The sequence below is a fragment of the Dysidea avara genome, chromosome 7, assembly GCF_963678975.1.
Source record: "Dysidea avara chromosome 7, odDysAvar1.4, whole genome shotgun sequence".
Taxonomy (NCBI): Eukaryota; Metazoa; Porifera; class Demospongiae; order Dictyoceratida; family Dysideidae; genus Dysidea; species Dysidea avara.
In genome coordinates, this window is record NC_089278.1 from 26741175 (window position 1) to 26754667 (window position 13493).

Consider the following 13493-nt stretch of genomic DNA (forward strand, 5'->3'; position numbering starts at 1 on the left):
TGTACCCTAAAGTTGAATACTCAGGGCATAGCATACAACTAGTGTGCTTGATAGTGAGAAATCTAGTGGACTGCCAGAACAATAGCACTGACAAAATATTTCTGGTTGCCGGAACAATAGCAACTTTGTACTCAGTAACTAGTTACATATTACATGTTACATGCAACAGAACTATTTATATACAGTTACACATTACCCCAAAAAATAAAGTAACTATAATCATAGATAATATGCTATAATAATATTGCATATTATATTACTTTGTGTCCACAGCCTTAAGCTGTCACATGTGAAACTATCATGAAATGATTGTGTTGTTGGGCAATGTGCAAATCTTGGTTATAAGTAAGAAGCTGGTAAATGAGCTTCATTCAGTAGGCTTCATTACTTCGTTGTGGCTAGGCGTTACACAGTGAATTACTAACAAGATTAGTAACTTCGTTACTTGTAGTAATAATATTACATAATATTAGACTCGTTACAATAACTATTTTACTTAGGTAACGCATTACATCAGTAAGTAAAGTAACTTGAGTTATATTACCTGTTTTTATAGCGTATTTCGTTATATACTTAGTTACCACAAAAGTAATAATGTTCCCAACACTGGCTGTACTGTAATCATGTGTAATTTTCCTTGAGGCGTTATTTGCTCTCTGGGTGCATCGGCATTGCCATCTGCCCAATATATAGCAATAAATAAATAAATAGGCAAACATACATGTTTGCAGATGAGATTTGCAATATGTGACACAATAAAAGAAGGGGATCACACTGCAACAGCTACCTTTTGAAGTTGTATGATGAAGTGAAACTTTCACAGCTATGGAAGACCATTCATTTAGCTTTAAACCTACAAAAAAGCTTGAGTGATGGAAGTATGAAAGGAATTCTTAAATTTTCCATAAAGAACTCTCAGATAATGTTGGCATACTTCACTGCATAGTAATTGTTTGGCTTTGTTATATACATAGCTACAAACAAGATCAAGCTGCCAAACACTTTATTGCTTTCATATTAGCTCTTACTATAACACTAGTACTTACTATGTAAGGTTTTCAAAATGTATAAGAAACCTTATCACCGCGAGACAGTTTTGATTGTGGGATTTGGTTGGTCTCAATTGAGAGCCACAGGAGGCTCAATTGTAGGCCACAGGAGATCACTGAAGCCCACAATGTAAAGTGGATGTTGGTCATATAGGTTTCATATACATTTTACTACAGTATTCAATAGTAAGAAGCATTAAAGCTGTACAGTTTGTGGAATGCAGTAATGAGTTGTCAGCACACTTTGCAGTGCGACATCTAGATGTTGCACTGCTAAGTGTGCCACATCACATTTGTAGCATAAAGAATTCCTTTGATCTGAGGTGTCAAAGTGTTACATATATCTAATCCAAAACAGCCAAGCTGTAAAAAACAGAGTGCGGCCCTGCGAAAGGCTATGGTGAGAAAAGATGTGAAATCCAAGGTGGCGGCCAAGAAATGGCTGTGATGGTAGGTTAATGGTAAAAATTTTAATAACGACAATTCAAGTGAATTTTGTGCCAAGACCAAGTGGCACCAAATTCACCTGAATTATTGTTATTAAAATTTTTACCATTAACCTACCATCACAGCCATTTCTTGGCCGCCACCTTGGATTTCACATCTTTTTTCAGCATAGCCTTTCTCAGGGTCGCACTCTGTTTTTTACAGCTTGGCTGTTTTGGATTAGATTTCACTTCTTTTTGTATTTGTATACCCCAAAGCCGGCATATGGCTGGCTTTAGGGCTTTTTAACCTGTCATTTTTTCTTTACTACAGGAAAAAAAAAGATGAAGCAGGGTGATTTCTTTGTAGCTGACCTCTCTGCAAGGTGATCCTCCTAGCTGATCTCTCTACCGGATGACTTGTTTGTAGCTGAACTTTCTACAGGGTGATTTGTTTGTAGCTGAACTCTCTACAAGGTAATTTCTTCTAGCTGATCTTTCTACAGGGTGATTTGTTTGTAGCTGAATTCTCTACAGGGCGATTTGTTTGCAGCTAAACTGCTGAACTCTCTACAATGTAACTTCTTCTAGCTGAACTCTCTACGGGTGGCTTGTTTCTAGCTGAACTCTCTACAGGGTGATTTGTTTCTAGCTGAACTCTCTACAAGGTAACTTCTTCTAGCTGATCTTTCTACAGGGTGATTTGTTTGTAGCTGAATTCTCTACAGGGCAATTTGTTTGCAGCTGAACTCTCTACATGGTAGTTTCTTTGTAGCTGAACTCTCTACAATGTAACTTCTTCTAGCTGAACTCTCTACAGGGTGACTTGTTTCTAGCTGAACTCTCTACAGGGTGATTTGTTTGTAGCTGAACTCTCTACAAGGTAACTTCTTCTAGCTGATCTTCCTACAGGGTGATTTGTTTGTCTCTACAGGGCAATTTGTTTGCAGCTGAACTCTCTACATTGTAGTTTCTTTGTAGCTGAACTCTCTACAATGTTACTTCTTCTAGCTGAACTCTCTACAGGGTAACTTGTTTGTAGCTGAACTCTCTACAAGGTAACTTCTTCTAGCTGATCTTTCTACAGGGTGATTTGTTTGTAGCTGAATTTTCTACAGGGCGATTTGTTTGCTGCTGAACTCTCTACATTGTACAGTAGTTTCTTTGTAGCTGAACTCTCTACAATGTAACTTCTTCTAGCTGAACTCTCTACGGGTGACTTGTTTCTAGTTGAACTCTCTACAGGGTGATTTGTTTGTAGCTGAACTCTCTACAAGGTAACGTCTTCTAGCTGATCTTTCTACAGGGTGATTTGTTTGTCTCTACAGGGAAATTTGTTTGCAGCTGAACTCTCTACATGGTAGTTTCTTTGTAGCTGAACTCTCTACAATGTAAATTCTTCTAGCTGAACTCTCTACAGGGTGACTTGTTTCTAGCTGAATTCTCTACAGGGTGATTTGTTTGTAGCTGAACTCTCTACAAGGTAACTTCTTCTAGCTGATCTTTCTACAAGGTGATTTGTCTGTAGCTGAATTCTCTACAGGGCAATTTGTTTGCTGCTGAACTCTCTACATGGTAGTTTTTTTGTAGCTGAACTCTCTACAATATAACTTCTTCTAGCTGAACTCTCTACAGGGTGACTTGTTTGTAGCTGAACTCTCTACAAGGTAACTTCTTCTAGCTGATCTTTCTACAGGGTGATTTGTTTGTAGCTGAACTCTCTACAAGGTAACTTCTTCTAGCTGAACTCTCTACAGGGTGACTTGTTTCTAGCTGATCTCTCTACAGGGTGACTTGTTTCTAGCTGAAATCTCTATAGGGTGATTTGTTTGTATCTGAACTCTCTACAAGGTAACTTCTTCTAGCTGATCTTTCTACAAGGTGATTTGTCTGTAGCTGAATTCTGTACAGGGCAATTTGTTTGCTGCTGAACTCTCTACATGGTAGTTTCTTTGTAGCTGAACTCTCTACAATGTAAATTCTTCTAGCTGAACTCTCTACAGGGTGACTTGTTTCTAGCTGAATTCTCTACAGGGTGATTTGTTTGTAGCTGAACTCTCTACAAGGTAACTTCTTCTAGCTGATCTTTCTACAAGGTGATTTGTCTGTAGCTGAATTCTCTACAGGGCAATTTGTTTGCTGCTGAACTCTCTACATGGTAGTTTTTTTGTAGCTGAACTCTCTACAATGTAACTTCTTCTAGCTGAACTCTCTACAGGGTGACTTGTTTGTAGCTGAACTCTCTACAAGGTAACTTCTTCTAGCTGATCTTTCTACAGGGTGATTTGTTTGTAGCTGAACTCTCTACAAGGTAACTTCTTCTAGCTGAACTCTCTACAGGGTGACTTGTTTCTAGCTGATCTCTCTACAGGGTGACTTGTTTCTAGCTGAAATCTCTATAGGGTGATTTGTTTGTATCTGAACTCTCTACAAGGTAACTTCTTCTAGCTGATCTTTCTACAAGGTGATTTGTCTGTAGCTGAATTCTGTACAGGGCAATTTGTTTGCTGCTGAACTCTCTACATGGTAGTTTCTTTGTAGCTGAACTCTCTACAATGTAACTTCTTCTAGCTGAACTCTCTACAGGATGACTTGTTTGTAGCTGAACTCTCTACATGGCAGTTTCTTTGTAGCTGAACTCTCTACAATGTAACTTCTTCTAGCTGATCTCTCTACAGGGTGACTTGTTTCTAGCTGAACTCTCTACAGGGTGATTTGTTTCTAGCTGAACTCTCTACAAAGTAACTTCGTCTAGCTGATCTTTCTACAGGGTGATTTGTTTGTAGCTGAATTCTCTACAGGGCGATTTGTTTGCAGCTGAACTCTCTACATGGTAGTTTCTTTGTAGCTGAACTCTCTACAATGTAACTTCTTCTAGCTGATCTTTCTACAGGGTGACTTGTTTCTAGCTGATCTCTGTACAGGGTTACTTGTTCCTAGCTGAACTCTCTACAGGTGATTTGTTTGATTCTGAACTCTCTTACATGGTTGTTTCTTTGTAGCTGAACTCTCTACAAAGTGACTTCTTCTAGCTGATCTATCTACAGGATGACTTGTTTCTAACTGAACTCTCTACAGTGTTATCTGTTCATAGCGGAACTTTCTACTGGGTGATTTGTTTGCAGCTAAACTCTTTGCATGATTGTTTCTTTGTAACTGAACTCTCTACAAGGTAACTTCTTCTAGCTGATCTCTCTACAGGATGACTTGTTTCTAACTGAACTCTCTACAGTGTGATCTGTTCATAGCGGAACTTTCTACTGGGTGATTTGTTTGCAGCTAAACTCTTTGCATGATTGTTTCTTTGTAACTGAACTCTCTATAATGTGACTTCTTCTAGCTGATCTCTCTACAGGATGACTTGTTTCTAACTGAACTCTCTATAGTGTGATCTGTTCATAGCGGAACTTTCTACTGGGTGATTTGTTTGCAGCTAAACTCTTTGCATGATTGTTTCTTTGTAACTGAACTCTCTACAAGGTAACTTCTTCTAGCTGATCTCTCTACAGGGCAATTTGTTTGTAGCTGAATTCTCTACAGGGTGATTTATTTGAGCTGAACTCTCTACATGATGGCTTCTTTGTAGCTGAACTCTCTATTAGGTACCTTCTTCTAGCTGATTTGACTACAGGGTGACTTGCTTGTAGCTGAATTCCCTACAGAATAACTTGAAATGTAATATAACTGTGTAAATTATACATGCAGCTGAATGCTTTATTAGGGTGACTGTTCTATTAGAGTATCTCGATCTCGCATTTGCTGCACGTAGTTTCCTTTCGAATCATAACTCAGTGATTTGTAATCAGATTCTTCTGTACTACTGCAAGAACTTTCTATGATGATTATTCCAGCTACATACTGATTTTCAGCTCGTTGCTCTAAGCGGTTTGCCTGGTAGACACGAAAACTAATAGTTTTTTTATTCATAAAAATCGATCGCGTAATTTTGACACAGGTTGGGTTTTGTGTCATATCTCCATGGTCTTTATCCCGATTCTTTTCAAACCACAAAAAGGCACTCCTACGATGGTTGCTCCATCTACATTTTAATTTTCAACTGATTCCTCCAAGGGGTTTACTCTGTAGGCGTGACAGACCTTCGACCTTATTTTACGCAAATCATCGGTAATAACTCCCTGAATGTTCATCGGATTCCTACCAAAGTTGGTGCGGAGGTCCGCCTTAATGAGCCCTTTAAGTGTGCCAAATTTCAGCCCAATCCGAGCACGCATTCGTGTTTTATGGCGAATTTTGCGAAGTGTGCGAAATGAAGAAGAAAAAAACGAAGAAATTAAAACGAAATTTTGTTCGTTCGTATCTCGGAAATGGCTGGAGCGATTTTCTTCAAATTTGGTATGTAGACTCCCCTAACTGGGCGGCACGTCTCTAGCAAATTTGGTTCCAATCGGATAAGGGATCACAGAGCTACATAGGTGTGAAAATTGCGTTTTCTTTCTTCCTGTTAATATACTCACGGTGTGGCGCGCCGGCTTCTTGGGCCGCACGACACACTATCGTGTGTCTTGATATATATATATATACTTGAAATTGACAAGGAGAAAACATCCTGACCACCTGGCAGACTCCTGTAAGCGTTTGAGCGTTAATCGGATGGCTGCAGGTTTGAGGCCACCCAGGTCCAGTCATGGATTTTTTCTCTTCTCAACACACTTTATGTAACAACTTTAAACAGGTTGTAGGACTAGATGTCCTACAGATCTTCAGCACTTGCACTGTAAAGCCTTAATAAGTAAAATAAATATAATCAACATCAGGGCAGCCCAAAGAAATTAAGGGGCCCAAGGCAAAGAGTTAAAGTGGGGCTCCAGGGGCAAGGAGGGTTCCACTCTGAATGCAAAACTTCAGCCTAGCTGTAAGTTGAAGACCAAAAAAAAAAGTTCATTACAAGCTGACAATGACAATAGCTGCCCTCACCAACTATATCTCCCTATTTATAAGCTTTTATTTATTTATTATTATTTTATTATTATTATTAGCACTTTACAGTGACCAGCACTGAAGGTCTGACAGCAACATGTGCTGCAGCCTTAGGATTACCTAACCTAATTTCAGGAACTTAGACCTAATGACTTGACTTACTAACTGACTGATAAGGTGTAACAGAAAAGGGGCCAAAGTAAGGAAAAAAAAGCTTGTTACACTGCTCCTCTGAAGAATACTGTGACTGCTCTATTAGAGTATCAAGACCTGACTGCTCTATTAGAGTATATCGATCTTTTAAACAGATATTCAAGTGGCCATGGTGGGGGCTGGAGCCCTTTCAGGCTGGTTCCCTGGGCAAAATGCCCCAGTCTCCCTCCCCCCCCTCCCTGTGGGCGGCATTGATCAACATCATCGCTTCTCCATATGCAACTCTACTAAGGCCACTTATTGTTAATTTTATGTTTCAGATCAGGAAATTTGCTGTATGGCAAGGCGGGAGGGAGGTTCATTATTCATTATTCATTATTTATACCATGTATTTTCAAACTTTAAAAGACAATAATGGTGTCACACATAAAACATAAAATTGTACAATGTACATTCATAGACCTATATTAATGAAAGTTATGTTCGCTTTAATACAGGGTCTTTCGACTTCTTACAAGAGGTGCAGATGGGATATGAGTTTCCTATACGGTGTGCAAGTTGTTGGTACAACTACAGTAGTAGCAGACTTGATCATTACATCCTGATAAGTAGTACAATTTCTCCATAGGGTCATAGCATCTTAAATCTCGTACATGTACATTTGAAAGTTTACCAGTCAAGTGAAGGTCTCAGTGCTAACATGGCACCACAAGTGTAAGACAATCCAGTTCTGAACTGTTTTTCCACTTGCATCCTTTGGCTGCAAGGAATAAAAGAACGTCGTTTCTAAGTTTTTCTTTTCCATTTCGAGGATTGGGGTTAACATCTGGTCGAGCATCTGGTAACTGTTTACTGCAGAGTTCGGCTTGTGCTGCCATCATGATTTGAAACGCATTTCTGCACTGACCAATCGACTGAATCACCGTTGTCGTCACTGTTGTCACACCAGATTCACTAGCAGATTGATCGCGCATGTAGTACTTGATAAATTGGCCAAAGGTAGGAGTAACCTCAGTAATTTGTAGATCAGGATCCACCAAATCTAACAGGTCCTTTCTTTTACCAATAAAACTTCTGCAATGCTTCCTACTGTTCCATCATGCCGTGGCGCCATTTTCTTGGAAATAACTTCAGTGAAAAAGGAACGAAAAGTAGCAGAAGGAGGATGAATTTTGGCAATTTGCCAAGGCAACAAAGTACTGTTTGTCGACTTGCAGAACACAATAACATTTACGATATTCGAAGCCATGCATACTAGCTAACTGAATAACTCGCACAAAAACATTACAAAAATTTTTAAGTACAAAAAATAATGGAAAATTAGACATGACATCACAATAAGGTGGGGACTATTCTACGGAACGGAACGGAACGGAACGGAACGGAATGATGGACTAAACCACGGAACGGAACGCTTTCTAAAATTGAAGCTTGCAACTTACCATTGCTGAAACTTCCCTTATAAGTTAGCAGTGGCATCTCCAGTGAGTGATTAAACATAAGATAAAAAGAATTAACGGATCGATTGTGGGTTTTTGTTGGTTGTCATTAGTAACGAAGTATTATTGTGGGATGAGCTGTATCAGTGATGTTCATCCATACCATAGATAATAGACACTATTATCTATGTCCATACGGAAGGGAACTTTATGTGAGCTGTTTTTCTTATTTAGACTTTAGAAAACAGTCTGGGCTGGTCTTTCAAGTCATAAGTCAGTGTATAAATAAAGCAAGCAGGAAGATACTGGTAAGTGCCCGTAACAGGAAAGAGCCAGCTGAATTAAAACTTGAAGAATTTTGTGCAGTGTGTGAGGAGCAAATATTTTGGCAGACCGCAAGGAGGGTATATTCTGCAAACATCACTGAAGTGTATGCATGGAGTTATTTATATATTAACAGCTGGTGCAGTGGACTAATGCCGTATTCAATAGTGACCTGATTTTATCTGTTGCACAATTCAAGGATGTGTCTGACTGCTAGCCTTGAATCAGGCTAAATGCCAAAACTCCAAGATCAGCCAAATCTCTATTATAAGCCGCATGTGAAACCATGCCCGTAGCCACCAGGCAAACGTGATTTGGACCAGGATGTGTGTGTAATTTCAATGTATCTAGTCAGACCTGAAATGGAACACTCACATTAATTACATACCACCTAAGAATCCTAGGATTTCTTAAGTGTAACATTTCACATGCTTCACTTCAAACAAAACAGGTTAAATTTGTTCGTCTATTTTTCAAGTGATTCCCAGTCCAGCTGGTCCATGAAATTACAATGGGATCACATGTATTTGTTACAGTGCGGGCTGTCCTGTGTTGGATCTACTCTAGAGTTGAGATTTCAAGGTAGACTCACTGCCAATGTACTGATACTAGTACTGTTGTAGCATGTTTAAGTGGAGGACAAATGAAATAGTAATGCTAGATTATTTATGTATACAAATTTTTCATAATGAAATTGATATCCCATTTTGATTTGTACTTCCACTTTGCAACATATTCAAGAACAAGAAGCTACCACACTTAATCTCCAACCACTGTCATTAATTAACCAAGATCTCACTAGTCTGTAATTCACCTTACTGTAGTGATTTTATTGATTCATCTGTATGTTTTCTTCATTTTCCTTTGAAGTTGTACCAAGAGTTCATAAGGTGGAGAGTGTCTAACTTGAACGCATTCACCAAACACCCTGCTTAAAGTAACACCTCGGCCTTATTTCAGAACAAAGGCTTTACCTTCTTCAGCAACACTAATCAACAGTTTTCTATCCCCCATGCCAGTAAAGGTGTTGATTTGATGAAAGGTGAACTTTACGCAGGGTGTTTGTACAGGCCATACTGAGAGTTAGACACTCTCCCCCATACAAATCAGTATTACGAACTCTTGGTTGTACAGTATAGGTAAACAAAGATAAGTTTCTCTCCCATCTTATTCTAGGATTTCTATTGACAAGGAAAATTCAATTATTTGTATACAGGCTCAAAATTGAGAAAATATAAAGAAAGTGAATTAATATTATACAGTTAGTTTGCTTTTGGATATTTAATGTCTCCAACCACAACAAAAATTCGATGAATCCATGCATCTCATCACTGGTCGTCTGAACATTCTGAAAGTGATACCTCACTCAATCAACCATATAATCTGTTTATTAGACTGAATAAAGTCATGATTACCTAAACAATCACTTAATTAATGTTTTATAATTATCCTATTCCATTTTCCTGGAGGTTCCACTGATAAAATGCAATTTCAGCAATGATAGCAGCTAGCCAAGCTGCAAGTTGATTCAGAAAGCATTCCATTCTGTAAAATAGACCCCATCCAGAATTCAACTCAGTACTCAGGCTGAGATATCTGACAATAGTCCACTACTCTGTTAATGAATTATTGATATTCACACAATATAGCCTGAATGTTTGCTCCTCACACACTGCACAAACTTCCTTTAGATTCTGCTTAGACTGAGTTGATTCAGCTTGTCACCATACTTGTTTCCTTTGTAGTGTAGCTATACACATACTGATTTATGCCGATTAGAAAGGCTGGGCCTCAGACTGTACATTCTAAAGTCAAGTAAGTAAAAATAACTCACATACTAGTAAAAACAAGTCATGCATTAGTTCCCTATTTGATATATCCGAAGATGAACACACTGAGTCAGCTATTCCCACAATTAGTACTTAGTTACTAATGACAACCAACAAGAACCCACAATCGATCCTTAAATTCGTTTTATCTTTCTTGGGGTAACGTTTGATTACCTGCTGGAAGTGCCACTGATAACTTGTACAGCAATGGTAAGCTGCAAGCTTCAATCTGAGAAAGCATTCCGTTCCGCAGTTTAGTCCATCATTCCGTTCCGTTCCGTTCCGTAGAATAGTCCCCACCCACAATAATGACTAAATTTAAGCGGTGCAGCAAAGCAATGCGGGAGGGGGATCTGAAACATAAAATTAACAATAAGTGGCCTAATTATAAAATAAAACAATGGTCTAGACAATTAGTTGGTGAACTAATTCTTAAAAATGGTCTTAACTGAGCAGCAATTACCTGACACTGACTGGATTAAGATCAGCTCAACGTCAGTACTAGCTAGTCCCACTATTGTGCGCAACAGAAGTAGAGGCTGGTGGCACTTACCACAGCCAAAGACAGTCTCATTTTTTATGTTAAGTGAGCATGTCTTTCCCCCATCTCTTGGTCAGTCTATTTTTCAACTGGTTTAGATTATTTACATCATCCATGTACAGGACCGCCCGGAGAAATTAAGGGGCCCAGGGCAAAGAAAGTTAAAGTGGGGCCCCAGGGGCAAGGAGGTTTCCATTCTGAATCACAACTTCACCCAAGCTGTAAGTTGAAGACCAAAATAAAAACAGTCATTACATGCTGACAATGACAATAGCTACCTCTCACCAACCATATCTCCTTATTTATAATAATAATAATAATAATAATAATGCTTTACAGAATAATAATTCTGAGGGTCTACCAGTGACCTACACTGGTAGCCTAACACACATTAAAAAATAACTATACACTAACATTTACATACTTAGTTACAAGTGGTTAAAATTGTTAGATGCAGGATTCTTGGAACAACGGGAACAGGGACAAAGGTAATGGAAACAACAGAGTGAATTGTCAAAGTTAGCTAGGAAATGATTCCATAAAAATTTCTTCAATTTTTGTTTTATTACAGTTAGTGATTGTGTATGATCAATTATTGGCAAAGAGTTCCATAGTCTAGGTAGGCGAAAAAAATAGGAGTTCATAGCTGCATTGGTATGGGCTGTCTTGTGGTGTAGTTTGATTCCAGAAGATCTAGTAGAACCAGTATTGAAGCTGACATAGTTCAGGATATTGAACTTATCTGTATATAGGAGTTTTTAAAGTGATTTGATGAAAAAGAGGATGTCAGATATTTCATAAATATACACAATGGCAACATACCTAGTTGGGTCAATCTAGTCCTGTAGTCTGAAGTGTAATCAGAGAGTATGAATTCAGTAGCACGCCTTTGTACTTTCTCAATTAATTCTATGTCTTTCAACAAATAAGGTCTCCACAATGTGGAGCAGTATAGCAATTTAGATCTCACTAATGATATGTAGAGAGATTTTCTAGCCTGAGGACAATGCGAATCCTTGAATACTCTGCGTAGCAGTCCAAGTGACTTGTAGGCTGTAGAGGAAATCATTTCATAATGCTTTCTCCATGACAATGAGTTAGTGAAAATGATCCCTAGGTCTTTGCAACTGGGTGATTCATTGATTATATGGTCATTTATGCTGTACTGAGAGTTGAATTTACGATGGAAGCTCATGAATACGAATTTAGAGAGGTTAAATGACAGATGATTGTTAATAGTCTAATTAAATAAATTTATAAGCTTGCTATACTGCTCCTCTGAAGAATACTGTGACTGCTCTATTAGAGTATTTAAATCTGACTGCTCTATTAGAGTATATCGATCTTTTAAACAGCTCAAGTGGCCCTTCGTGGGGCCTCCTTTCAGGCTGGGGCCCGGAGCAAAATACCCCAGTTGCCCCCCCCCCCCCCCCCACCCCCTGTGGGCGGCCCTGTCCATGTACATAAACAACAAAAGGGAAGGTTAAGGTGTAAATGCATGACTTGCCTCAGCTGCCAATAAATCTTTTGTTGTCCAACCTGATAAACCTAAAACAGCTCTCTGCATGCACATGTACTGTAGTTATTCTCATATGACAATGAATGTCACATTTCTCCCATCCACATACAGCAGTCATTGTAACAAATCAGTAAAAGAGCTGTCTATGGGATACCAGCTACTGGTTTACATTTGTCAGCATGAAACTTTTGTGCACATTAGTTATGATAAAAGTGACTCTTCACACACAGCCCTCATTATTTATGTAGGAACATTAGTGTATGACATCTATATGGGTTATAACAGTGTATCATTTTGTACAAGATGCATTTATCCCATATGATTTAATCCAAGAATGCTGTATGAAAATCTGACAGTCACTTCAATTTTGGCCCACTCACCCATGATACATGCCAGCTCAAGTCCCTGGCTCAAGCTGCCAGCCTGTATGACAACTTTCCTTTCTCTCAACCTTTTGGATACACACATGTGGTGTCATTCTAAAATGTATGGCTACTACAATTGTGAGGACAGCATATTTGGATCCATTAGACACACCCCATGATCAGCCAGATTTATTAAGGTCCATCAATGATGAGCTAAAACCACCAGCGATAGCCAGCCATCCTATGATTTATCTGATTCGTGTAAACATATGTGTCAAGGAACAGCCCACAATCCAACTCCCAACAAATACTGCCACCTTTGATATCATAGTGGTTGTGATTGCAGTCAATGATCAGCTGTAACTGATTGTGTATAGCTAAAAGTACATGCATATAAAGCAATAAGCAGAGTAGAACTAATATTGTCTTGCACCACATTTGAAGTTTTGCAAAGTTCCCAGGAGAGTTGTGCTATCCGGCACAGCCTATAGCCCATAGAAGAGGCAACTGGGAGCCTCCAGTCATGGTATTCTTGCCCTACTAATTTCTATTAAATTTTCTAGGTGAATGGACATAGCTAGTGTTGCTAGTTATACTTCCATGAATTTAATTGCTAATAGAGTAGTCATCATTCTATGATGCATATAATAGCTAACAGGTTATACTGCACTTGGCAAATTCTTTGCATATCTCTCCTTGCTTCATTACTTTCTATAGAGTATAAACAGCACTGCATGCATTCTAAGAATCAATTTAATTGGATTCATAGCATTACACAGACATCCTGTGAATTATTTGGCAGTATATAATAAGATTCATTACTTTGAACTTAAAGAGTTCCACAGGATACCGACACGTGTTTACTATAGTTATTTCATCTTTCTAAGATACAAATATTCATACCAGTGTAC